The sequence below is a fragment of the Amyelois transitella genome, chromosome 27 (genome assembly GCF_032362555.1).
Source record: "Amyelois transitella isolate CPQ chromosome 27, ilAmyTran1.1, whole genome shotgun sequence".
NCBI classification, from domain to species: Eukaryota; Metazoa; Arthropoda; class Insecta; order Lepidoptera; family Pyralidae; genus Amyelois; species Amyelois transitella.
The window spans coordinates 6,371,362-6,396,701 of record NC_083530.1 but is presented as its reverse complement, the minus strand read 5'-3'; the positions used below and the strand labels follow the sequence as shown (position 1 = coordinate 6,396,701).

The window sequence follows — 25,340 nt, the reverse complement described above, 5'->3', positions numbered from 1 at the left end:
CTTCAGAGTATTGGAATCTGATACCGTTTCATATGGTCTAGTAACGTGATTGAAAGTTATAAATGTGGATGAAGCAAAATAAGTATGCACGATTTTAGCAAGTGCAAAGTCTAAGTTAAGCTAGGCTTTCCCACTGGAAAAGAGGCGTAATTTTATGTATGTAAATACATCTAAAAGAAAACAAAATTATCATATTATTTAAACTTATACAAAAATACTATGGTGTGCAAGGCGAAAAGCTTAAATTCACAGATATTTAAGAAACTTAGGACTGAAATTTCATTTAACCGATAAAATGTAAGCGGTGTCGTAATCCCACAGGGTGACCATCTAAAAATACCCGCATTACCTCGTGACCACTAATTGCATCGCACGTGGACAATTACGAGCAATTGTCTCATCTTCCACCTTCCTTTCCCAAGGGATCGTGGCTCCACGTGTAGCCTGGCATCGCCAAGCTAATTCGTTACAATGTAGATACAAACCCGAGACCTCGCTCCCGTGGGAATTTCCAGGAACAAAATAAGTAGGAAGGGGGAGGACAAGACGACTCCAGTGACGCTCTGAAAGCCGCACTTAGTTTCAAGTAATTTATTCGACGTCGTCGACGTTCGTAATGTTGTACAATCAATAGATACGTAAGACAATAATTATGTTCGAGACGTCTCATAATAAGGAACAAAAAAAATCGAATTTGAATTTGAACGATTGTAACTTGAACATCACTATCTTCAGCTGACCCATGGTGAGCTACGGACCAGTAAAGAGAACCTTCAACCTACGAGCTTGCATGAAAAAAATTATGAAGCAAGCAAAATTAAGCAAAAGAAGTATGCAGGACATTTTAATTTTTTTCGTCAAGTTCGGCTCCGAAGTTTTGAGTTTATTTGACTTACAATTAAAATAATGCCTTAGCAACAATGAACTTAAAAGTAATTCAAACAATTTGAATGAAAAGAAATATAGGTGTCTAGCGTACATATAACATGTGTAGGTAACTACTCTTATTAAACCCAGTAAACGAATAACATCGACCTATTTAAGGCGAATGCTAATGAAACCGATACATTACGAGTATAACGGATTCGGAATCTATAACGTCATTCAATTGTTTCTTTGTATTAGAAGTTAGAACTTCAAATACTTTAAAATATAAATTTTGTTCAACATGAAGTGCAAGCTTCTGGTAGCGAGAAAAACATAGTTTGTAACAGCTGCTTTTCTTCTTACGGGGATTGTAAAAGCCAATCAAAGGACCGCTTGCTTGTAGGATTAATTGTGATGTACAGTTACGCTTTATCTATCTGTGGCGAAATCTATACGCCACAAGTCACAAAAATAAGTAATAAAATCACGCGAAGCTATCAGACAAAAAACAGCGCCTACTAATAACCTTAAATCGCGCAAGCAAAGATTTCACGCATAAATACCACCTCCGACACAACATCGTCTGTCGCGCGGTTCCCCAGGCATGACACCTAGCCTGGCGGAAGATCTTCCCTTTGTGGCGGTCGAGCCGAATCATCGCTCCCGCTACACTATGTAAAAGTTGGGATATATGACCAAATATAATATTCTGACATTTTACGGCTGCAGTCACTGGAATTCCATCAAACACTTATTAACTTATCAACCAAAATCACAGTCGGTTAAGCAATGGAGTTGCGATGCCACAGACAGACGGAAGGGTGAAAATTATGCCACTCCGTTGGCTTAGGACGTAGGGCTGTCATCCTTAGAGCCTGATTAAGTACAAATTTGTCTCAAGTCTACAGTTTGAAGAGCCCTCTTCTTCAACGTGACGTCAGCGCTGACGCACATGCAAAGTGATCCTTGCGATGCAGTCTCCAGCTGACCCACTTGCCTTCACTTGTTTTCACTTATCTTCGCAAAATACGTTTCTATTTTTATACATACATAGAATACCGTCTACATACAGCTCTTGCGAGGTAGACATAGCCAACACTCTTGAAAAGACTGATAGGCCACGTCCAGCTATTTGGCTTTAAGATAGAATTGAGATTCAAATAGAAGCAGGTTGCTAGCCCATCGCCTAAAAGAAGAATCCCAAGTTTATAAGCCTATTCCTTAGTCGCCTTTTACGACATCCACGGGAAAGAGATGGAGTGGTATTACTCTAAAGAGCTGAAAACCACACGGCGCCTTCATTCTTTCATAGTCCACCCTCATACAAAACCTTTCCCCAAAACTTCCCCGACGTGATGTTGCTGCATGCGATCGTATTCCCTTTTCTACGTATCCTTTTACATATAACATAACATATAATCACGTTTATATCCCTTGCGGGGTAGACATTGCCAACAGTCTTTAAAAGGCCATATTCAGCTCTTACGTTTATGATAGAATAGAGATTAAAATAGTGGCAGGTTTCTAGTCCGTCGCTTAAAAGATGAATCCGAAGTTGATAAGCCTAACTCTTAGTCGCTTTTTAAGACATCCATCAGAAAGAGATGGAGTGGTCCTATTCTATTTTATATTGGAGCCACACGGCCCCCTTTTGCTTTTTCATTTATTAAGATCTACTGTGCCTGCGACTTCGTCCGCGTGGAATAGTTATTTTGGGCATCATTGAAGCCCTCAAGGATGAATATTTTTTCACATTTTCCATTATTTCTTCGCTCCTAATAGTTGCAGCGTGATGTTATATAGCCTAAAGCCTTCCTCGATAAATGGTCTATTTAACACAAAAATAATGTTTCAATTGGATCCAGTAGTTCCTGAGATTAGCGCGTTCAAACAAACAAACTCTTCAGCTTTATAATATTTGTATAGATAAGTCTGATAAAAAAGTAAATAAGTAGAGAATAAAACGCGCGCCTGGTTCTTAAAGAAAATGCGCATGATCAGGCCGGTGGAGTCGCATTCGGGTGAATTGGGGCACAGCCTGCTGGACCGAAGGTTACGCGATTTATTTTTAGAAACAGGAAAATTCTGCAGTTCTCATACATCACTAGCGACCTGCGCCGGCTTCGAACGGGTAGCATTTATGGATATAAATTTTCCTCAGGAAACCTTCTTTCCAAAATTTCAAACAGGAACAAATCGATCCACAATTTTCAGAGATTAGCGCATACATACAGACAGATAAAATAGGGGGACTAATTATGCAGTGTTAGTGATGAGTGTGGTGACATCATGTGACGCCTAAACTGTAATAATACCTCTGCATACCATATTCTTGTATCGTATTTTGTTATTAATGACGTAGCTGGCAAATACATTTTGAATCTTGAAGCATAAAGTCATCATCATCTTAGTCGCATGGAACTTTTAGGGCTCCCCAAAGATTTCGTCCCTAGCCTTGACTCTTTCTAAAACTTATTTCTTTATTTATTTTATTAAGAAAACCAACAGCATTACAGTATTTTAGAACCTATTTTTGTTAATTAATCGTCCATCAAACGCACTATGCACTATGTCTTCTCCTACGACTTAATTCATAAGCTATTATCATTTTCCTTTTTCTCAAAGCAAAAATTTAACACAAATATAATGACATCATTCTTTTGTGATTCTTGTTCATTCGCAATTTACTTATTTTTACTTATAATCCACTCACCATCAGTGACCTTATCAAAAGCATTAAATAAGGATTTGGTAACCCAGAATCAGTTAACATAACACAAAAAATTGACAGGCTAACAACTAAAAGGCTTACGTCATATTACGAGTGGAGAACTTTTTTCGCTCCATTTTTTCATTTTTGCTTTTTGCGTGACAGACACTGCGCAGTCGCGAAGAAATGCTTTTGTGGCTTTATTTCTTTTTTGTTTAATTCCTTTGGATCATTTTATATTGAGATCCGTGGTTCAGTATTCATTAATCCCTCTTTTTCTTTCAGTATTATTTTGCTTCTTCGGTTCCTTCTAGAAGTTCGACTTGATTTTTTTTAAAACCGATGAGCATTCATTAAAATTTTGATGTTGTAGTTTAAGCAAAGAAGAATATGCAGGGTTCGTGGCGAGTGGAAAGATGCAGTCTCTGCTTATTTTCGGGAAAGAGACGTGACCACAATGGATATATGTATGTTATTTTACTCTGGAGCTACAATTTCCCTCTTTTTTACATTCAATTCGCGTTACTTTTGACATTCCCGTATATATCAATGCACAGCTGTGGGTGGAACAAGCCTGACAAGCTGGATGCTTCACCAACAAAATAAAATTTTCATTTATCTTATTTACTGGCAAGTTTACTGGCACCTCTTCTTTTGAATCTGACATACCTATTGTTCACACAATACTTAGGATTAATATTTTTAATGAGCAGATGTTCTCCTATTACATAATAAGGATCTCCAAAGTCTTAAAACTAAGACGCACTTTCATCTGGTTCACATTAATGATATCACAGAATCAACCATAATGTTATATAACTGAACTGGAAGTGGGCTGATCATACTCGTATAGACAGAATACTCAAATCCTAGTGTATATGTTTCCTGGATAAATAAAGAAAAAGACAGATAAAACAATTCATTGCACCGTGAGAACAACACATAAAAGACGGAGATGATACAAAAGCAGACTTATCGCTAAAGTAATCTCCTCCAGGCCTCTTTAGGGTGGAAGTCAAACAGAGTGGCGTGGGCGAAGTGTAAAGTAAATAAATACATAATACAAGTGTTGAATTTACAGATTGAAAGTCACAGCACACACGAGGAAAATCTTTCTCCAATGTGTCTGGTCTGTCCGCAATTCGTCGAATAGATTACAATCAAATGTGGGTGGTTGAGGATGGCTGTATGGAGAACAGGAAAAAGTGAGCTTTCTCTAACGGCGAAAGATCCGGCCGTTATGATTTAGCTAAATTGTGGCAGAAATAATTAGGTGCACTTGGACGGAGTCAATCAAATTTGACCACAGGGTCTAAAGCACAACAGCTCAGTAACAAACAAACCCCGAAAGTATGTTTGGTGGCATTCGGTTGACATGCAAATGAAATCACATTAACATAGGTAATATAATAAGTTTTTGAGATTGTGTTTGGAATGTAATTGAACTACAAAAACGAACCATGATCAAATATGGGGAAGTAAATCCTAAAGGTTATTATAGTCTGTTGAAAAAAGTAGTTTCTGCACACTGCACCTGTAAAAAGCCATAATTTTCCGTCTAACATGCTCTGTACTATCCTTATTTTCTGATCTTGGCCTTCACCATCAAAACCGCGACACACCTGTTGTGGTTTTTTTGTCCGCCATCTTTTTTTTGTACTTTTTAGTCGCCGCGCTGACTGGAGTGCCTTTTAAGAATTTGCATTACGTAATCGAAGAGGCGGTCGTGAGTTACAGCTCGTCAGTAAGCGATGTCTCAGATATGTTTTTTGTAGGTCACTTTTTTCGACAACAATTTTTGAGTAATCTGTTTTGTTAATATTAATGTATGCACACGGGAGTTAACGCGAACATACCGTGTCAGTGCTGTGTGTGACGGTACTTGGCGAAGAAACAACTAATATGATGCCGAGCCCGGTGGCTGCAGCTTCCGCCGCGCCGACGGAGACATAACACGACTAGTTCACCCTGGTCGACACGTTAGAATAAACGGTAGGTAAGTATGTTGGCATTAATTACCGTTTGCATACATTGATAATGCGACTCAAAAGTTTGAAAGTATTAAGTTTTGTTTCTTCTTTCCGGAAATTTATGCGCTTGTGCGCAATCTGATTGTTAGTTACGATGATGAGCGCAAGCTCATAATTTAATTAAATGCTTCTTCACGTTTGTCTAAAAAAATCTCTAAGATAGTTTTTGGGGAAAAGTTGTTTTTGTTAACCATCCTTCTTTGAATCGGCCTTGAGTAATTACACTTCACCACTTTTTGTTTAACGAAAGATTTTTATCTCTAAAAGAGTAGACGCAGCCATTACACGGTCATAACATTAAGTACGAAAAAGTTTTGAAGCAGTGCTTGAAATAATTTTCTTGACCAATGATGAAACAAAGCTTTGACAATGCTCCTTATTATATGTTGTAGGTACTGTGAATCGCATTCAATCCGTTGAGTAATTTCGAAGTTATGATGTACCAGACAGATAGAAAAATCTACCAAAAATGTTTTTATTTTGTTATTTTTTAAATGCCCTGTATTAGGTTTTGGAAAAATATTTAATTTACATTGTGTTTATTTTATTGAGAAAAAAGCGACGAGCTGAAGAAAATCATTGAATCTGTACTCACAAAAGAATCCATTAACAAAATCTACATTCATACATCATCTGAGGTTCCAAAATTGAGTTACAAGGAAAAGCTAATCCGTTAACCATTCTTTATGAAGTATGTTCAAAAGAACAGTATCTAAATATGACGAGGATTATAAAAGAAAGGTTATGTTAACACAATTCATTTATATCAAGGCTTCATTTATAAATCGTGGAATTTTCAATTAAAGAGAATAATTTGCGAATCGCTCGAAGTCTTCAATAATTTAAAATGTAATCTTCAATGCCGGTCTGTGAACAAAAACATAGGAAGTAGCAGTTACTGCTCCCTTCGCTCAGATTGTAAAACTCGATTAAGAAAAGGCTTACAAATACACGCTATCTCTAAATCTCCATGCCAAATAAAATCTTCCGAGTCTTGCGACTACAGGCTCTGTTTGCCCCGTCGCACGTGTGTATTCGATAAATAATGTAAATAATTCTTGAAAAGAATGAAAGGCCACGTTCACTTGTATATCTGTAGATATGGAATTGAGATTCAGACAGTGACAGGTCTCCAGGGCAGCCCGTCGCCCACAACACGCATCCCAAGGTTTAGCTTCCGAAGGTTTACCCTTGATCGGCATTGACTATCCGCACGGGAAGAGTACATACTAAGACTGAACCATGAAAACATTGAATTCCCAGCTCTCGCTTTTAATCTCGAAATATAAATTGAAAATTTACACATAATTATGCCTTAAACTATATTTATCCTCAATGCCTTTGTAATTTAAAAATTGAGTTATAAATTACAATTTTTAAATAACTTACTCATTACAAAACCTACTTTACGAAGCTGACATAAAAATCAATTCCGCTCGTTCAAATAATCACATAAAGTATGGATGATTGAAGTATAACAGATAACTTATTATTTTAATGACAGGTTATCGATTGGATTTGATTTAAGATGTGAATAAAGGTATGTTCAGACGGCGAATTCCGGATGATGTGAGTCATGCGCGCACCTGTTTCCATTCAAGGTCCTCATTTGATGCGCCTCATTAAACAATTATAACTGCTATATATAATTTATAGAAGAACAATAATTTTGTTTAAATTGTACCAGATGTTTTGCCCTGAACAATAATAATTGTATAAAGGATTTTGTTTAATGTCATCTGTTCCAAGTCCAATGTCTTTTTATCTATCTTACTAGAGTTTTCCCGGTTGATACACTCTTGGAGTGCCCATCTATTCCAATATTTTAATTAGCGAACCGCTCCGGCTTCGCACGAGTAGCATTTATACATATGTATAATCCTTATTCTTTATCTAGTTAAATAAACTACATTACGTACTTATATACGTATCTTGATCAAATTAAGGACGTCCTGGTAAAGGGTCAGGTCAAAAGTACCCGAAACCGCCGAGCTTGCATGAAGAGAGTTGTGAATGTGGATGAAGCGAAGGAAGTGTGCAGAGATCGTGGCAAGTGGAAAGAGGTAGTCTCTGCCTACCCCTCCGGGAAAGAGGCGTGATTTTATGTATGTATGTATAAACTACATTAAACTCCGTCATGTAGTTTTAAAGATCTAAGCATACACACATACAGACAGAGGAACGGACGCGGGAATAATATCAATCCCCACGCGAGGCAAGCCGCGGTGCAAGCCAATAACAGTCTCCGCCCGTCACGCGAGCACGCAGCACTCGCGAGATGACGTCACGTGACCTTCGCCGTGAACCCTAAAGTTCACCTTTAACTGGGTAATTTGTTTGTGAATTAGTACAATTATAGGCCTATTCAATTAAAGTGTGGCACAGAAAGTTATCTACAGTATAATAAAATAAAATTGCTATTTAAAAAAGTATAATTATGAAACAAAAATACACTACCTACTGGTTTTTTTTTTTAAATACTAATTTTAAAACATAATCAAAAGTAGTAAATAACAAAACAAATGCTGTTAGTAGAGTATATTTGTATGAATGATAAAAATCTTAGAAAGCTATCAATAAATTTTTCGATATTTAGTTTTTTACAAATATTATAGAAAAGTTTTGACACCTACTGTACTCATTTCTTTCTGAATTTAAATACTAGTTTAAACAAATTTGTTGCAAATGCTGCGTGCCCTGTAAAAGCTATACTATACATATATATGAGAAAACATCTTTTCTCAACCGGATTAACTTTACTGGGTTTAAGCACTAACCTAATTGCTCAAGTTTCCATACAAAAAGTCCCTTCGATTTAATTTCACATGATATTACGTACCCTGACAATGCGTACTCCTCTGTTCCGGTCTACTTTTTTGGACAAATCTTTCCAGGTTCAGGGTGTAAGGCTCTGGAATGCTCTTCCTGAAATGATTAGGGGAGCTATTAGTTGCTCGGCGTTCAAACATGTTGTGAGTGTGTTCTTTCTTTGGCAGATCAATAACGGGCCACCCTAATTTGATATTTTAAGTACCTTGTATGTATTTATGCATTTTTTTGTAATGTATGTATTTTGAATAAAGTACCCGAAACCGCCGAGCTTGTATGAAGAGAGTTATGAATGTGGACGAAGCGAAAGAAGTATGTAGAGATCGTGGCAAGTGGAAAGAGGTAGTCTCTGCCTACCCCTCCGGGAAAGAGGCGTGATTTTATGTATGTATGTATGTATGTATGTATTTTGCAGTATGCATGTGCACTTTATCGCACCACCAACTAAAAGTGTTTCTGTTTGGTCAGCTGGTTGACTGGCAGAGAATGCCAATTTTTTTTGTGCAATAAAGTTTTAAATAAATAAATAAATGTTATTAATTTCGATAAGATTTTTCGAAAGTAGAAGAAAAATAATAGTAAATGGTTATCACGGCCACAAAAGCTTAAACTAGCCTACGAGGTCGAAGGCTATTTTATAAGAAAATTTGATAAATCCGAGGATGGCCAAGCTCCGTACCCTCGATAATTTACAACAAAGGGTTCGTCTCAGTAAGTAGGTAATGACCGGTCGACGTTATCACAATTATAGATCGTAGAAATGTCGGTTTCATGATGAATGGCATGCCTACACACACACATCGAATCACATCTACCATCGGGGTAGACAGAGCAAACAATCTTGGAAACCGCGTTGTTCTTTTAGGTGATGACCGATCAGCTCTAGCAACGTACTACTATCTGAATCTCATATATACATACATACATTTAATCACGTCTAAATCCCTTGCGGGATAGACAGAGCCAACACTGTTGGAAAGACTGATAGGCCACGTTCAGCTGTTTGGCTTAATGATAGAATTGAGATTCAAATAGTGACAGGTAGGTCAAAATCCCGAGCCTACCTGTCACTATTTACAAACAATATAGATCAATCTAAATTAGGTAACAACTTTTCTCGCGGTATATATGTACTTTAGTTTTATTTACTCAGTACTTTTATATGTATAATTAGATTAAAGTGATGTGACGTCAATAAGTGATCCTTGTAACCATTTTTTAAAATAAATCTATTCTTTTCTATACACTTGCATCAATTTACCTTTACGACGGCTGAAGTATTTTTATGATCGGTTCAGATTTTCCGAAGATTAACCTAACCTTAACCTTAACAAATAAACATGAAAGTTACAAAAGTTTTTAAACTTTCCCTGTTTTTTTACAATACAGTACCTACAGATTGCTATACTAATATAAATCTAGCAACGTGTCACTATTCCGATGTTCCCCGCCACGGTTTAGCCCCGAATGTACCGAATTCTCGTGAAATTTAAACTAAATATTAGCAAAGGATCCTCGGACATTTGAACAATGCTCAAAAATGTAAAGAATGCAGTTTGTGTCAATAATCTTAATTTTCTCTGCCACCTGGCGCGTGGTACAAGTCAAAGGCGTTTGTTATGATGTCAAATTTTTTTATTAAAATCTTATTTGACATTGTCGTTAGAGACTGTAATGCCAACTGTAGCCGGAGCGCTGACTCGGCGCGACCGCCACAAAGGGAAGATCTTCCGCCAGGCTAGGTGTAACGCCTGGGGAACCGCGCGACAATCTCCAATCCGTGAAATCTTTGTAATCGCGATTAAGATTCTTCGCTGCTATTGGCTGACAGATGGCGTGTGACATTAGCGATGTCGCCACACCATCTAATATTTAAAATGCTTAAGTAAGTTTGTTTGTTATCTCTTAACGCGGTGTCTACTGAACCGGTCAATGTTCCTGAAATTTCGAGTGAGGCTGGCGAAGGGCATAGGGTATCGTGACGTGCTCTTGGTAAATGTTATATTTCATTTGCTTTCATTGGTATTACGTAATCAATTTCTTTAGGTAAAATATTTGGCTACGGTGTGTTGAAAGTTTCTTTAAAGCGGTTAAGTTATTTGTGATGTTGAACGTCATGTAGTCATGTAAGATGTCAAAGTACAAATATATCTTATTTTGGACTAATTATAAATAAATCATTTATATTTTTCAAATAAGCCAACAAATTTGCATGAAGAGATTGATGAACATTGATGAAGCAAAAAAAGTATTCATTGCTTTACCTACTCCGGGACAGAGGCGTGATAAATGATGAAGATAAAATACCGAAAAAAATTAAAAACTCAATGTTTTTCCGTCCATTAAAATCATAAACACAGCAACAAAATTAAAAAGACTAAAATAATTATCCCTCGTAACTTAACCGCCCAGATATTTTAAACCAGTTATGAATAACTGGCCAAGAGCGGGTCGGGAAATACGCGGCAAGGTTCCGAAGTCATTGAAATAAATGTAGACATACATAAAATCATATTGAATCATGGCAAAAAAAAAAAAATCGCCTTTTACTACAATTGTGGAAAAGAGATGAAGGAATTTATTTATTAAGAATAGAATTTGTTGTACTATTTATAGGCAAATAAAAAATTAGGTATATACATTTTTATTGATTTTTTTATTAAGGTACACCAACAGTGTTTACATTAAGACATCCAATACATATACATAAAGTTGACATTACCTATATAGGTACCAATTAGGGTTGTTACGGATGCAAAAATTTAGACATCCGCGGATGCAGATGCGGATGCGGATTATTAGAAGTTCACATCCGCGGATGCGGATGCGGATGCGGATTTTAATTTAAAAAGATAATTATTTGAATTTTAAATGCATAAATAACTGAAAATCAATTTATACTTAACTTTTAATTTATTTAAAAATATTTCTAGAACAAAATTACAGAAGTTTAGTTTTATTTAAGACACAAAACAATTTTAAGCTTCAAGTTTCATAAAAAAATCTTTGTTTAATAATTAAACTTAAAAATTGGTGAATTATATTTAATGAATAGCAATATTGCAGCCTTCTCAGCTTCCAACCTGTTTCTTAGTGGATTATATATTAACCCAGCTCCACTAAATAGCTGTTCGCTGGGAACACTGGCTGGTGGAGGTGATAAATATCTGCATGCTAATTTGGAGAGAATTTTAAATTCACAATGGTTAACTTTCAACCAATTAAGTGGATTTTCATCTAAATCCAGTCTTTTTTTGCTACGATACATAACTAATTCTTTGCGGAGAAGAGCATCGGGGCTACTGTTGCCCGGTTCTCCTTCACCTTCATCTTCGCTCGATGAATCTAGCATCATAGCAAGATCGCTTTTTAAGCAAGTCTTCTTACCCGTACTGGACGTTCCTGGTTCGGAATTCAGAGAATCTCCCATTCTCATTCTCTTTGTTTTTTCTGCCGGCGACATAGGGGAATCGGTGACGACAGGGTAATTTTTTTGACAATAAGAAAAAACACAACAAACAAGACCTGTAGGATCTTGTTACCGTCAGTTACCGAATGAAGTTAGCAAGCAAGCAATTACCAAAACAAATGCGAGCACGTGCCTCTCTAGCTCCGCCCACTTTCTTTACATGTCGTTACTTGTTGATGACGTTGATGTGAGTAAATCTGCATCCGTAAAAACTCCGCATTGATTGATGCAGATGTGAATACGGATGCAGATGTCTGAATTAATGCGAATATTCCGCATTTGCGGATGCGGATGCTAATATTCGTAACACCCCTGGTACCAATGACAGGTGTACACGACATTCGTTATATTAAGAAAAAAACATTGATATTGTAAAGTCCTGGGAACTACACGGCACTTGTAAATTGAAAACATTATTTACAAAAGGGTCTCGCTAATTATTTAGAGGTCCCTAAACAGTTGGGCTACTGCGGTGACTCACGCGCAGGGTTTAAAGAAATGTTCAGTCCTAATCACGGCAGATATACTACGATATAGTTGGTGTGTGTACGTGTGTCTGTGTGTGTGCTTAGCTGTAGTTGCGTTTCGGAGGGCGGTGAGTGACAAATATATTTATTTATTTAGTTTCCACAATCGCATCAATCATCTCACAATTCAAAAAATATTTTTTTTATTTACCATATGATTATTTATTAATTAACTAAACTAATTGACTGAATTCTTTTGGGGTTATTTTGTCTTCCAACTTTCTGTGCAAGAATTATATAATTATTTCATAAATAACCTTTTTATGTTGCAAGTAAGAAAATGTCTTTATGTGCTTGTAAACTTTTACAGTTATTTTCTCGAGAAATCTTTGTAAAAATATAGCACTCTTGTTTTAAAAAATTACATAAATAATCGCTACAGAATTTCTAGTAAACTACCACTAAATGCGAACCCGTGGATAAAATCTTGTAAAAGTTTCCAAATTTTATGATCTATCAGGCTATAGAAAATATTTTATCCATTTTAATATGCAATGAGAGAGGCGAACAATTTGTACTTATTAGCTCACCTAACTAGCGCTGGGAACAAATCATAGCTACCTCAATGTATGTGAACTATTGCATCATACGCACATATGTTAGCTAGTTCAAGCATTACCACTTGGGAAATTACTACGAAGCTTTTAAGGTTCGGTGCTTTAAAGTGCAAGATCAATACTTATCCATTTCTATAGTTAAGTACCTAGACTTAACTAAAGGCATTATTCGTAGTATTTAGTTTATATCACGCCTCTTTCCCGGAGGTATAGGCAGAGACTGCGTCTTTCCACTTGCCGCGATCCTTACATATTTTCGCTTCTGCATATGTTTATACTCGGGTCTAAAAGTGATTGACAAGATGGAACAGAGTGATAAGGAAATGTTACATAAAATATGTATAATAGAATAGAAAATCCTACTGCCGGCCATGTACCTACCTGCCAATGACCCATTTCTGAGTTATGAACATTAGTTTATTCGCTAACCAAATATCTCTTGGTCAGTGAAAACATCGTGAGAAACCTGGACATTCAGGCAAGGATATGTGACCATGATCAAACTATGGATTAGGTTCCCCTGCAAAGGTTGCGGAGGTCATACGGGCGGCAGTCCCTTCGTGAAGAAACCTGACTTATTTGTCGACGATTGTAATCATAGGGCACCCTGGACTCCTCTCCAGAACGGTTAGAACAACGTTAAAAAACGAAATGAATGAATTATTATTAGAAAATGTTATTATATTCTGATAGTCAGTTCACCGACTGTACATAGTTGTCGAAGGTTCAGTGAAGGTTTAAACAAACATGATATTGAACTTGTCTGAAGGTCACTGAATGAATGCACTTCTCTAGCGCAACAGAATGTCACAAGCTGCACACTCAGAGTGAGCATATCCATACGTAGAGCGCGGTACTCCTGTAATTTATTTGGGACGCAAAGACATTTTGTATGTTTTTAATGAGATAACTCTCGTGCTGGATATTTGGTGTAAGGCATTACTAGTATCATTTTTAAATTTGTTGTGTATGGAAAATGTAAGAAAATATCACTGTTGTACAGAAATTTCTCAAGACATGACGCTAATAATAACAATGGTAGTTCTACATTCGTTGCAAAAACTTAATAACAAACAATGTTGAAAAAATTAATCGTAAAAAAGTTATTCAATAAATTTACTAATCGATATAGCCCGTAATAAGATGTGCGGAGTTTCTCGGGGTGTCCGCGTGAGAAACCCCCTAGTAGGCGGTAGCCTTCATGTCCGTGACATAGCTGACAAAATCCAACTACGTTAGTACGATTGCTAACTAGCCAGAGAATATACGTCTGGCAATACGGGTTCTGCCACATTTAAAGCTACCATAGTAAACTTAGCTTGACGTCTCTAAAAATAATGCACGACAAAAGTCTTCAAACCGAAGCATAAAACTATACAAGAAAACTGTGAACCGTACTCCAGGCACCGAAGTATGGTGGTGGAGTGTGTTCCTAATTCAAAAATAAGAGCGAGAGAAAAAAAAATAGATTCTAAATCACATACAGGCTCTATATTCAAACGTAACGCTCGATAATTTGAGGTGGCACATGCAACATTGCATCAGGCGATGTGGGGCGAGTCGCGTGATGCCTGCCGACTAGATCCCGCGCCGCCATTGGTGGCCGACGCAGCTGAGAAGTACACGATGGGACGTGACGCGTCCTAGAACGAAGGGCTAGCAGATATTGGGGTAACAGAGCGATGCGTTACCGTGGGATCACATGCGGCAAACGTTTTCAGTTTTTATTGCAAACTAGTTTTTTCCCCCGAATTTGTCCCCCACAAATGTAAAAACAAATTGTAGTTTATTTTATTTCAATATGTAAACTGTGTTATTGTACATTTTGTAAAAAATCCGTTCAGTAGCTTTTGCGTGGAAGAGTTATAAACAAGCACACATCATTTTACAAACTTTCGCAATTAACCTATACTAATATTATAAAGCTAAAGAATTTGTTTGTTTGTTTGTTTGAACGCGCTAATCTCAGAAACTACTGGTTCGAATTGAAAAATTCTTTTTATGTTAAATAGACCATTAATCGAGGAAGGCTTTAGGCTATATAACATTACGCTTTTAGGAGCGAAGAAATAATGGAAAATGTGAAAAAAACGGGAAAATTATTCATCCTTAAGGGATTCAATGGTGCCTAAAATATCTATTCCACGTAGACGGGGTCGCGGGCACAGCTAGTTATATTTATATCTGTCTGTTACGTTTTCACAGCTCGACTATTGGAGCATTTAATATATTTTTTTTCATGAATAATTCTCTAATTGCCTTAATTCAAAAATAAGCATTTTTCCCAAAATGCCCACGGAAACGAATTCTCGGGTAACAGTTACTGGGAAATAACACGCTTGTGAATCTGTGGCCTTGATGTGGTCACGTGTTCGCGACATATGCTTCCATATCTTAATAATAACGAAGTAGGTCGCTTATAAAAAGTATTCCTATCCGATTAAGTAAATATTTGTAGTATACATATATGTATTTGATTGTATGTACCGTGTGGTTCCCGGCACCAATAGAAAAGAAGAAAAGGACCACTCCAACTCTTTCGGATGATGACGTAAAAGGAGACTAAGGGATAGGCTTATATACTAGGGATTCCTCTTTTAGGCGATGGGCTAGCAACCTTATTTGAATCTCAATTCTATTATTATGCCAAACAGCTGAGCGTGGCCTTTCAGTATTTTGATGACTGCTGGCTCTGTCTATCCCGCAAGGGATACAGACGTAATCATATGTTATGTTATGTATTTGATTAACATTCATCAAGCCTAATTCCTAAAGGGAAAGGCAGAGACTGCATATTTCCACTTGATACGATATTTTGGTACAAAACGGTCCAGCGGTTTAGTCGTGACATCGTAACAGACAAACAAAAAGACAGACTTTCGATTTTATATTAAAGTATGGAAGTGGATATTTCCTTACTCCATAAAAATAAACCGAGGATATAAGTACCTATATGTTTATGTTTATAAAAAAATATAAACACAATTGGTTACAATCTTATAAAATCAAAATTACCAAGCCAAACTACCAAGCTAAGGCTACTTTTTATAACGGAAATAACATTCAAACGAAGCCGAGTTTAAATATTAAATTTATACGTTAAAAACTAAAAACCGAACGATTGATTAAATGACTATTATCTATCCGATAGTAATAGTAAGAGATAGTGAATGGAGCGGGGTCACTGAACTCATATCGGCGAGGTTAAATGTTTACTCTGATTTATTATAAATTGTACACTTGCGTGATAGTGTTGAAAAAACTGCCATTCACGCGTCTCGGAGCCGTCGAGTGTTAGAATAATGGGCTGATAAGACCGTGGCGTAGCTAGCGTGAGGGAAGTTAATTTGGGAGGGCAGAATTATTATTTAACAGAGTCGAGAACAGAAGTGATCAGCTTCACAAATGTATAGTACGTACTTTTGTTTCTGAACGCAAGTACATGCAAAAATTTATTATTATGGATAAAATTTTACTACCCTTTTTACCAATCTACACTTCACCGCTAACATGGCAAAGCCACTGTCACATTTTTATACAAATACATACATATCATCACGTCTACAACCCTTGCGGGGTAGACACAGTACTGTCTCGAAAAGACCAATTGGTCACGTTTAGCTGTTTAGCTTAATGATTTTATACAAAAATATGATTTAAAAAAAACTAAAATTGAGTCACTAACTATAACAATGACAGGCATTTCAATTATATAACTCAAAAATCGATACATTGAATTCGAAGTACCCATGGCGAGCAATTCAATAGCATTTAAATAATGAATTTATTCCACAAGCTTTTTAATCGACTTTTTAATCATGTCTTAAAATGTTCTATTTTGTCGTTGGGCGCACCCATGTCCCGCCCCTTGCACTAGATACGCCACGGAGATAACGGTCACATAGTATATATCTCAGATCACAGGCTTGACCCGTATCGTAGAGGCTTGCCCGGGGTGGAGACTACAATTAAAATGTTAAGAGGACTTATTTACTATCTCATTTTAGCTTTGGGATTAAATGGAGTGCTATAAAGAGAGAGATGATATAGCTATACCTTTCAATATCCGCGAAAAAGGAGGCAGGATTCTTAAATTGGTTCAGGATTCTGAATCGTCAGATATCACATTATATCATAACGTAACGTCTTTCTAGTTATATCGTTAAGAGGAAATATAAAGAAGTAGAACAAAAACTGACAGAATATAAAAAATATAAGAGTACAGAAGAATCACATGATTTTTAACCAGTTTTTGTTCTTATCCCTATTCTATCTATGACTAACTGAATAAGAAAGATACACCTATTTCACTTCTAATATAGGCTAGAGAAAGAGACGTCGGAACTTGAAGAGAAGGACCACTCTACTTCGCCTGCTCGGTAACTAGTTTATAATGTAAAGTATTAAAGTGGGAACATATGAGTGGTTTCAATATTATCGATTATAACTTAACTAGCGACCCGCCCCGGCTTCGCACGGGTGCAAAATTATAAATGTTATTAATATTATACATAAAAACCTTCCTCTTGAATCACTCTACCTGTTACAAAAAACCGCATCAAAATCCGTTGCGTAATTTTAAAGATTTAAGCATACAGACAAACAGACTAAAATAGCGACTTTGTTTTATACTATGTAGTGATATATCACGCCTATATCCCTTGCGAGGTAGACAGAGACACTTGTCTGAATGTGCCGTTTCCTCACGATGTTTTCCCTCACCGCTTTACATTGCATTTATAATATCAGCTATTTATAGGGACGCTGCCCCCGCCGCCGCGGCCGGCCCGTACCGTGCCGCAATACTAATATCGTGATATCTCCTAAACTATATGTCTAAATAACACACTGTAAACTGCAAAAATAATCTAAATTAAATGCTCGTGATGATGAACTTACTTATTTTGATACGGATATATGTATTATTGGTTATATCACCAGTTAAACATCACCCAACGAATTAAATGTTTTTTTAATACAGAAAAGTAGTTTTTGTGACTTAAATAAAAAAGCTGGATATATGTCATCGCGGACCTTTTTGTAGAACTAATAAAGACCAATGTTTTTGCTATACATTGTTCTTACTTGTATCCAACGGTATAAGCGGCGCACGCACAAATGCAATCTTCAATTAGATTTTTTTTCTGACTTCTTGGACATAAATCGCTATAACTCAGCTAATATAGTTTCAATGTATTTCAATTATATATAAAAACCTGTCGGAGAAAATACTCTTTCTATTAGTGAAAACCGCATCAAAATCCGTTGCGTAGTTTTAAAGTTTTATGCATACGAAGGGACTACAGACAAAATGGGCGACTTTGTTTTATACTATGTAGTGATATTTCATTGTAAGTGTAACTGCATATCTTTTTCATGGTGGTCGTAAAAGGAAACTAAGGGAATGGCTAATAAACATGATTTGTTTTTGTGGGTGATAGGCTAGTTTTCTATTGTGTTGTTGAAGAACTTCTGAAACAATTTGTCTGTAACAAAACCAAACAAAAATTAATAATTAAAATATTAACTTCATTGTTTTAATTTTGACACCATATGGAAATCAAATACTTACCAACTACCACAAAAGTTTTAAATCAAGCAAAAAAAGAAAAGACCTCATTGCCACATGTGCAAACTATATATTCCAATCTACATATGTAGTCGCTAGCCACAAAAAGTATGACAAAAAGCGCGGAAGCTCTATCTGTGATCCTATCTTATCTGTGGGCGTGACGCGCGACCGGAGTGGCATGCCATGGATACTGTTTTCTTGAAGTCACTATTTTGATACCCACATACATACATACATATGGTCACGTCTATATCCCTTGTGGGCTAGACAGAGCCAACAGTCTTGAAAAGACTGAATGGCCACGTTCAGCTATTTGGGTTAACGATAGAATTGAGATTCAACTAGTGACAGGTTGCTAGCCTATCGCCTAAAAAAGAATCCCAAGTTTGTAAGCCTATCCCTTTGTCGCCTTTTACGACATCCATGGGAAGGAGATCGAGTGGTCCTATTCTTTTTTGTATTGGTGCCGGGAACCACACGGCACAATTTGATACCCACTAATATATAAAATGCGAAAGTAAGTTTATTTGTTTGGTTTCTCTTCACGCGTTAGTTACTACAATCTCCTTAAAATTTTGCATAAATATAATTCTGAAGAAGAACATATAATGGTACTTTTTATCCCGGTAAAGTCTATAGTCCCAGTAGGATTTGTGAAAAATCTGTATCCTTTAGAAGAAAAATCTCCCTTTTTGAAAATTTGGATTCTTTCTATGGCCTATGAGAGGTACTCCATAAGAGGACTTCCTGAAATTCCCGCAGGATTCCCGAAAATCAGCGGGATTTATTGATTCCCACGGGAAGAGCCACGGGCGTGTCCTCAGTAGTATTATAAATTCTAAAGTCTGTCTGTTATTCATAAACCACTGGACTTTTTTGACATCAAAAGGTTTCATAATATTTTTGAACTTATTACTCATTTTTGAGCTGTTATTAAAGTTACCTACAAAGTACACTTATGTGTTCCTAAAATAAACAAATCTTAATTTCTTCCTTGAACAGATTAGAAAAAGAACAGATAAAAAAATCGTTCCTCTTCCTCATGTCAGCCGCCATCCTTCAACTCTCATTAGCTGCCATTGCTTCTAGGAATCACACAAAAACTACTACTGCAAGGAAAAAATCCCACAGTGCAGTCATTCACGGATGCAGTTGCAAGGGATTTTACACCTTGTACTTTGGCGTTAAGGTTTTAATATTGGTTTAGTGCTGTACATATAGTAATTGGACCGTCGCCGGACGGTCTGTCCGTTCGTGTCGCGCTCGTGAGTGCGGTCACGTATTCTGAAATCATAAAATATAGTAGAGACAGAATTTGTATAGTCCATTTCTTTAGGCCAACCGAAAATATTAACAATCTTCATACGTCTCTTTATTGTAAAATACATAATTATCTCTTATTTATTCCCTTCGGGGTGGACAGATCAAATAGTTTCAACTTCGAAGTGGCGGGAACCACACGGCACATAGACTAACCAGTTTTTCACCGTTCGATCGTAGATGGCTCGACATTAAATATCTGCGCCTCCAAGGTATCAAAGCATACATAAATATATTTAAATTTCTATTTTATCGAAAATTCCGTAAACAACTTAATTAAAAGCGCGATTAAAGCATAAAGCATTTTGGGAAAAGTTATTTTGTGGAATTTATTTCATATTATAGTTATTGTACAGGTTCAAGATCTGTACTATCGTTATTTCACACCGCGATGGTGAGATAAGAAACTGATTGAACTAAATCCTTGAATACATAGTTAAATGTTCAATTAGTGCCATGTATCGAGCCGACAAAATGAAAACATTTTCCGTTACAACACAATTTAATTTACACTAGAGGACGCCCGCGGCTTCGTCCGCGTAAAACGAAAAATCATCATAATTCCCGTCCCCGCGGGAATTCACTTTCTTTTTTTATATATTAACACGTGACACGTTCCCTCCAAACCTCCATCCGGGACCTTTGGTGACACATACAAACGCACACCGCAGCGCCACAGGGGCCGTCTTACAAAAAACATCGACAGATACTACGCTACACATAATTATTCTAAAATTCAACAAAATTAGACCAACGGTTATAAAGTTAAAAACATACATACATACAAAAGACCTCACTCGCTTTGCTCGCTGGCGCGGTCCATAAGGATTAGTGATGAATGAATCTACTACTCGGAGCAGACCTTCAAAATTGACAAACTGGAACTGAACGTGTGACTCACCATCAGAACACTTTCACCTAAATATATTTTCTCAGGAAAGCTCGAAATAGCTCATTAGCTGAGCACAGTGTAAGCTTAGAAAGCTTGAGGAATTTTGTTTGGAAACAAACGCAAATAGAACGGATTAAATGTAATGGAATTTAGCATCGATTAGTTTTGATTCCATACGTATGATGACCACGCCTCTCTGGAGTAGGCAGCGACTACATCTCTCAAGCTTGAAGCAGCAAGCATCACTACATAGTGCCGTGTGGTTCCCGGTGCCAATAAAACAGAAAAAAAGAATAGGACCATTCCATCTCGTTCCCATGGATGTCATGGTATAAGCTTTTAAACTTCAGATTCTTATTTTAGGCGTTGGGCTAGCGACCTGTCACTATTTGAATCTCAATTCTATCATTGAGCCAAACAGCTGAACGTGGCCTATCAGTCTTTTCAAAACTGTAGGCTCTGTCTTCCTTGCAAAGGGTATAGACTGTAGTATATGTGAATGTATGTATCACTATTTTTTTTTCAGACTTTCCATACTACAAATGAAAGTCCTTCTATTTTCTCTTAAAAACAGAATGAAATTTATTGCATAAAATGTGGTACATACAATGTTTGAAATACCCGGAGTGTTTCACTCGTCTAGTGATTTCTGACGTGCAATACACAATAAAGTCAAAATAAAGTCTGGTAAAAATAAGGCCTCGGGAAATTGTGAACAGATTTTGTTCCTGTTTGATATGTTGCAAAGACGGTTTAGATGGAACATGAAGCTAAGATAGATGAGGAATAAAAGCTCGTTACTGATTGTTCGCGTTGCATTATAATATTTATTAATAAAACAGGTATTAAACGTGCACGTAACTTACCTTTATTTCATCTCGGACTTTTTAATCATGTTACAATGATCCGTGGTCCGTCGCTCGGTCGACATTGTAACATGAAGCTCGAAAGTCAAGGATACTCTTACCTGATCATTCACGAGAGATAAAAGTTCTAATTTTAATTTTCATGACATGGCTTAAGTCCTGGTCACATCCTCATACCTCCGAAGGTAAGCCCAGAATTCACCTGTGACCATAAAGGATTTCATAAGTCAAAGTTAATACACGAAGCGACTCCCGTCTGAAGGTTGCAGGGGAATCTCACCCGTATTGAAGCTGTACCTACGCACCCAGTCGCCTGAATGTGCGGGTTTCCTCACGATGTTTTCCCTCACTGTAAGACTAATGCTTTTCCCAAATAATGAGTTCTAAACAAGTCTATCAATCACCTTCCGTTTACGTATCTTTCAACGAGGCACGCGGATTTTCTCTACTAGTGTTGAAACTAGTCTAAACACATTCGTTTGTTTGTTTGTTCGGTGAAAAGTTGCCCGTGGCCGACGAGAGATGAGTTTATTTTCCAATCTTAGACTAGCTATCGGAATAAAGAGGTGTGGCTTTAAATAAACTTGTTGTCATCAAATTTAATGACATCCATTTTTAAGGAACTGTAAGACTACGAGAATAAGTATATAGTTTCGCAAACATATTTAAAATCGCGCCTGTTTACTGGAGGGGTAGGCAGAAACTTCATCGATCCTTCGAGCTCGAGCTTCATCCACATATATTATCTATCTTCATCCAAGTTCGTCCGTTTGGAGTACTCTTGACCTGACCTTTGACCAGGACACCCCCCTTCGCATGTGCCGATATTAATATAACACAATATTTGCCAAAGTTTTAATAAAATCTAATGTAACTTTTGGAACTGAAATCAAAAGTACGTCGTATGAAAGCTTAGTTTACAGGTGACTTAGGAAATTTATTGCGATAATAAATGTTCCATTTACATACGCTTACGGGGTAGATAGCTAGTTTTGAAAAGTCTGAAAATGCGTTCAGCTGTATTCAATTAAGATTCATGATTGGAATTTGGATTGGATTGGTTTTTAAAACCACACAGCCCTTGCCGGTGTGTTACGCGCAATAAGTCATGTAATTCAATGTAGGACACCTCATACACTCGGGGAGCCTTGACCGCGGCTGCCTACACGCAATTGAGTATTGATGGTGTCTTACTGGATAGGGTTTGGAAATACATATGTACATACATACATAAAATCACGCCTCTTTCTTTTTCTCTCTCTCTCTTTCATCCACATTCATAACTCTCTTCATACAAGCTCGGCGGTTTCGGGTACTTTTGACCTGACCCTTTACCAGGACGTCCTTAATTTGATCAAGATACGTTCGTCTAGGTCTTCCCACTCCGACCTTTCCCTCCACACTCTCCTTATAATAAATAATAGAAATAAATTTATTTTCAAATCTTATGCTTATTGAACTCATCATAACTTAAGTATAATTATATCTTCTACTGCTTCCCAAGCCCAGGTGTAGAAGTGGCGTCGGAACTAACTACTCTGAAGGATTTTCACCGGTCATCAATTTAAACAACGCTGTTACTATTTATATGCTGATTATAGCTTAAAAAACTACATTAAAAATCATGCCTCTTTCCCTGAGGGATAGGCAGAGAATAAATCTTTTTATATGCCACGATCACCGCATACGTTAACTTAAAATTTATTTATAACGTAGATGTTCATAACTTTCTTAATAAAAGGGCATCGGTTAAGGTTTGACCCGATCTTTGATTTGGTCAAGTTGCGATCGTCTAGGCCTACCTCATTTTCCTCGTTATGTTATTTATTGATATGAAAAAATATTAAAAAAGTACAGCGGGCGAAATATAGTATACCACTTGTGTGTCGTAGAAGTATTGATGATGATTATACTTTTCTATGTGACCCACTGTACATGCGGGTCGAGATTGCATGGCCTATGATTTGTTGTTTGTAATAACTTCTAAATCTTTGTGAAATATAATTTTTATAGTTTCAAGTAACGCTTAAAGGTTAAAATAACCCTTAAACATTAAAACAAAATGTTACCTTACATAAAAGTACAACACTATAGTTATATTTTATCAACCTGAAAAATCAAGCCTTCCGTTCCCATAAAAGTCACTAAAAATACTTTTTGCAATGTGTCAACCATATTCGTGCCAAGTTTAATCAAAATAAGTTTTGTGGTTTTATTGTGAAAGGGGTAACAAACAAACTAACTCTCGCATTTGTATCTAATATTGCCTACTTGTAGTTAGCGGGTAACCCATAGACTTAAGATTTGTAACGCGTAGCGCGACACGCACTTGGCTGTTTTTATGTTTATTAATATTCTCGTTAAATCTAGAGCAATGTTCGAGAAAAATCCAACGGAAAATTACACAATATTGAATTATATACAGAGAGTAAACGGCCCGAGCATACGGTACATTGTTTTACATTTGGTAATATCCTTGCTTTGTATTATTCTCAATGCCGTGCTCTGTTTAAAAATGGAATATTTTTGATCAATTTAAATCTGGCGTCCCGGAGGAATATTCTGGATTGATAAAGAGACGTTCTGGTCAGGACAAGAGTACCCTAAATTGACAACGTTGCATGAAAAGATGGATAGACGAAGCAAACGAAGTATGCAGGGATCGTGATAAGCGGAAACATCTACCGTCAAGTCGTCTACCTACCGTGATAAGGCGTGAATTTATATTATGTAACTAGCGACCCGCCCCAGCTTCGCGCGGGTAACATTTATACATACCAACCTGCCTCTTAAATCCCTCTATATAATATCTATGTATGAATGAAAATCCGTGCTATAGTTTTAAGATCTAAGCATACAGAGGGGCAAACGCGGGAAGCGACTTGGCTTTATAAATATTATGAAGTGAAAATGATGCGTGAGCGCAGCTGTGAACGAAAAATCTGCCCATTCTTAGTGCGACGATTTGAATTCCACCGCAAACATGTACCAATTACTTTTTTCGAACTAACTACGTACATTAGTTTGAATATTAACCGATGCTCTTATGGTGAGTGAAAACATCATAAGGAAACCGGCTTCGGGCATCTGGATGTGTAACTATGATACAATATGGGTCAGGTTCCCTCTTTTGTTAAATCTTTGTGTTAAAACCTAACTCACCCAATCCAGCATCATGGTCATAGGCGCACCCCGGGCTCCTCTCCAGAGAGGCGAGGACGCAATCGGGACTAACGCCAGGAGGACGGAATGAGTTATTCATTCATTCATTCATTCATTCAAATACTCTCCCTTTACACTGTAACCCGGTTTTGCTCATCAATAATTTATTTAGCAAAAACGTGACTACTATTAACAAAACGTGCGCGTGAGCACCAATCCAACATAATCATTTTAAAATGGTCAAATAAAAGTTCAGCACTTTTTTTTTGGGGCGAGCCCGCTGCTACCGCTAGGGATTTCTATAATGCTAGACGACTTCCAAGAATAGCACATAGTTAGCGGTACGTGAGGCGCCCCCTTCCAGACACCCGCCCCCGTTTTCGGGATAAAAAGTGTCGTTTGTCCTTCCCGGTACCGGGATAACATCTACGCAAAATTTGACGAGAAGTTAAGAGACGCCTGTGAGTGCAAATTTATTATTTGTGTATTTTTCGCTTCTTTAATAAAATTTTGATGCAATTTTGTGTCAAAATTTTACG

General features: G+C 37.0%; 1 protein-coding gene across 3 annotated transcripts in view; it reads left to right on the top strand.

Moving 5' to 3' along the window:
* Positions 1-25,340, top strand: part of LOC106138241 (neural/ectodermal development factor IMP-L2) — a 54,067-nt gene that overhangs the window by 18,028 nt on the left and 10,699 nt on the right. Inside the window, exon 1 of one of the 3 annotated variants that reach the window (XM_060952082.1) lies at positions 12,448-12,500. The exons of the other annotated variants lie outside the window; for them this stretch is intronic. The gene's annotated coding sequence lies outside the window, so the exon portion shown is untranslated. Of the gene's footprint in view, positions 1-12,447; positions 12,501-25,340 lie in introns of those variants that run through there. 3 annotated transcript variants of the gene reach the window in all.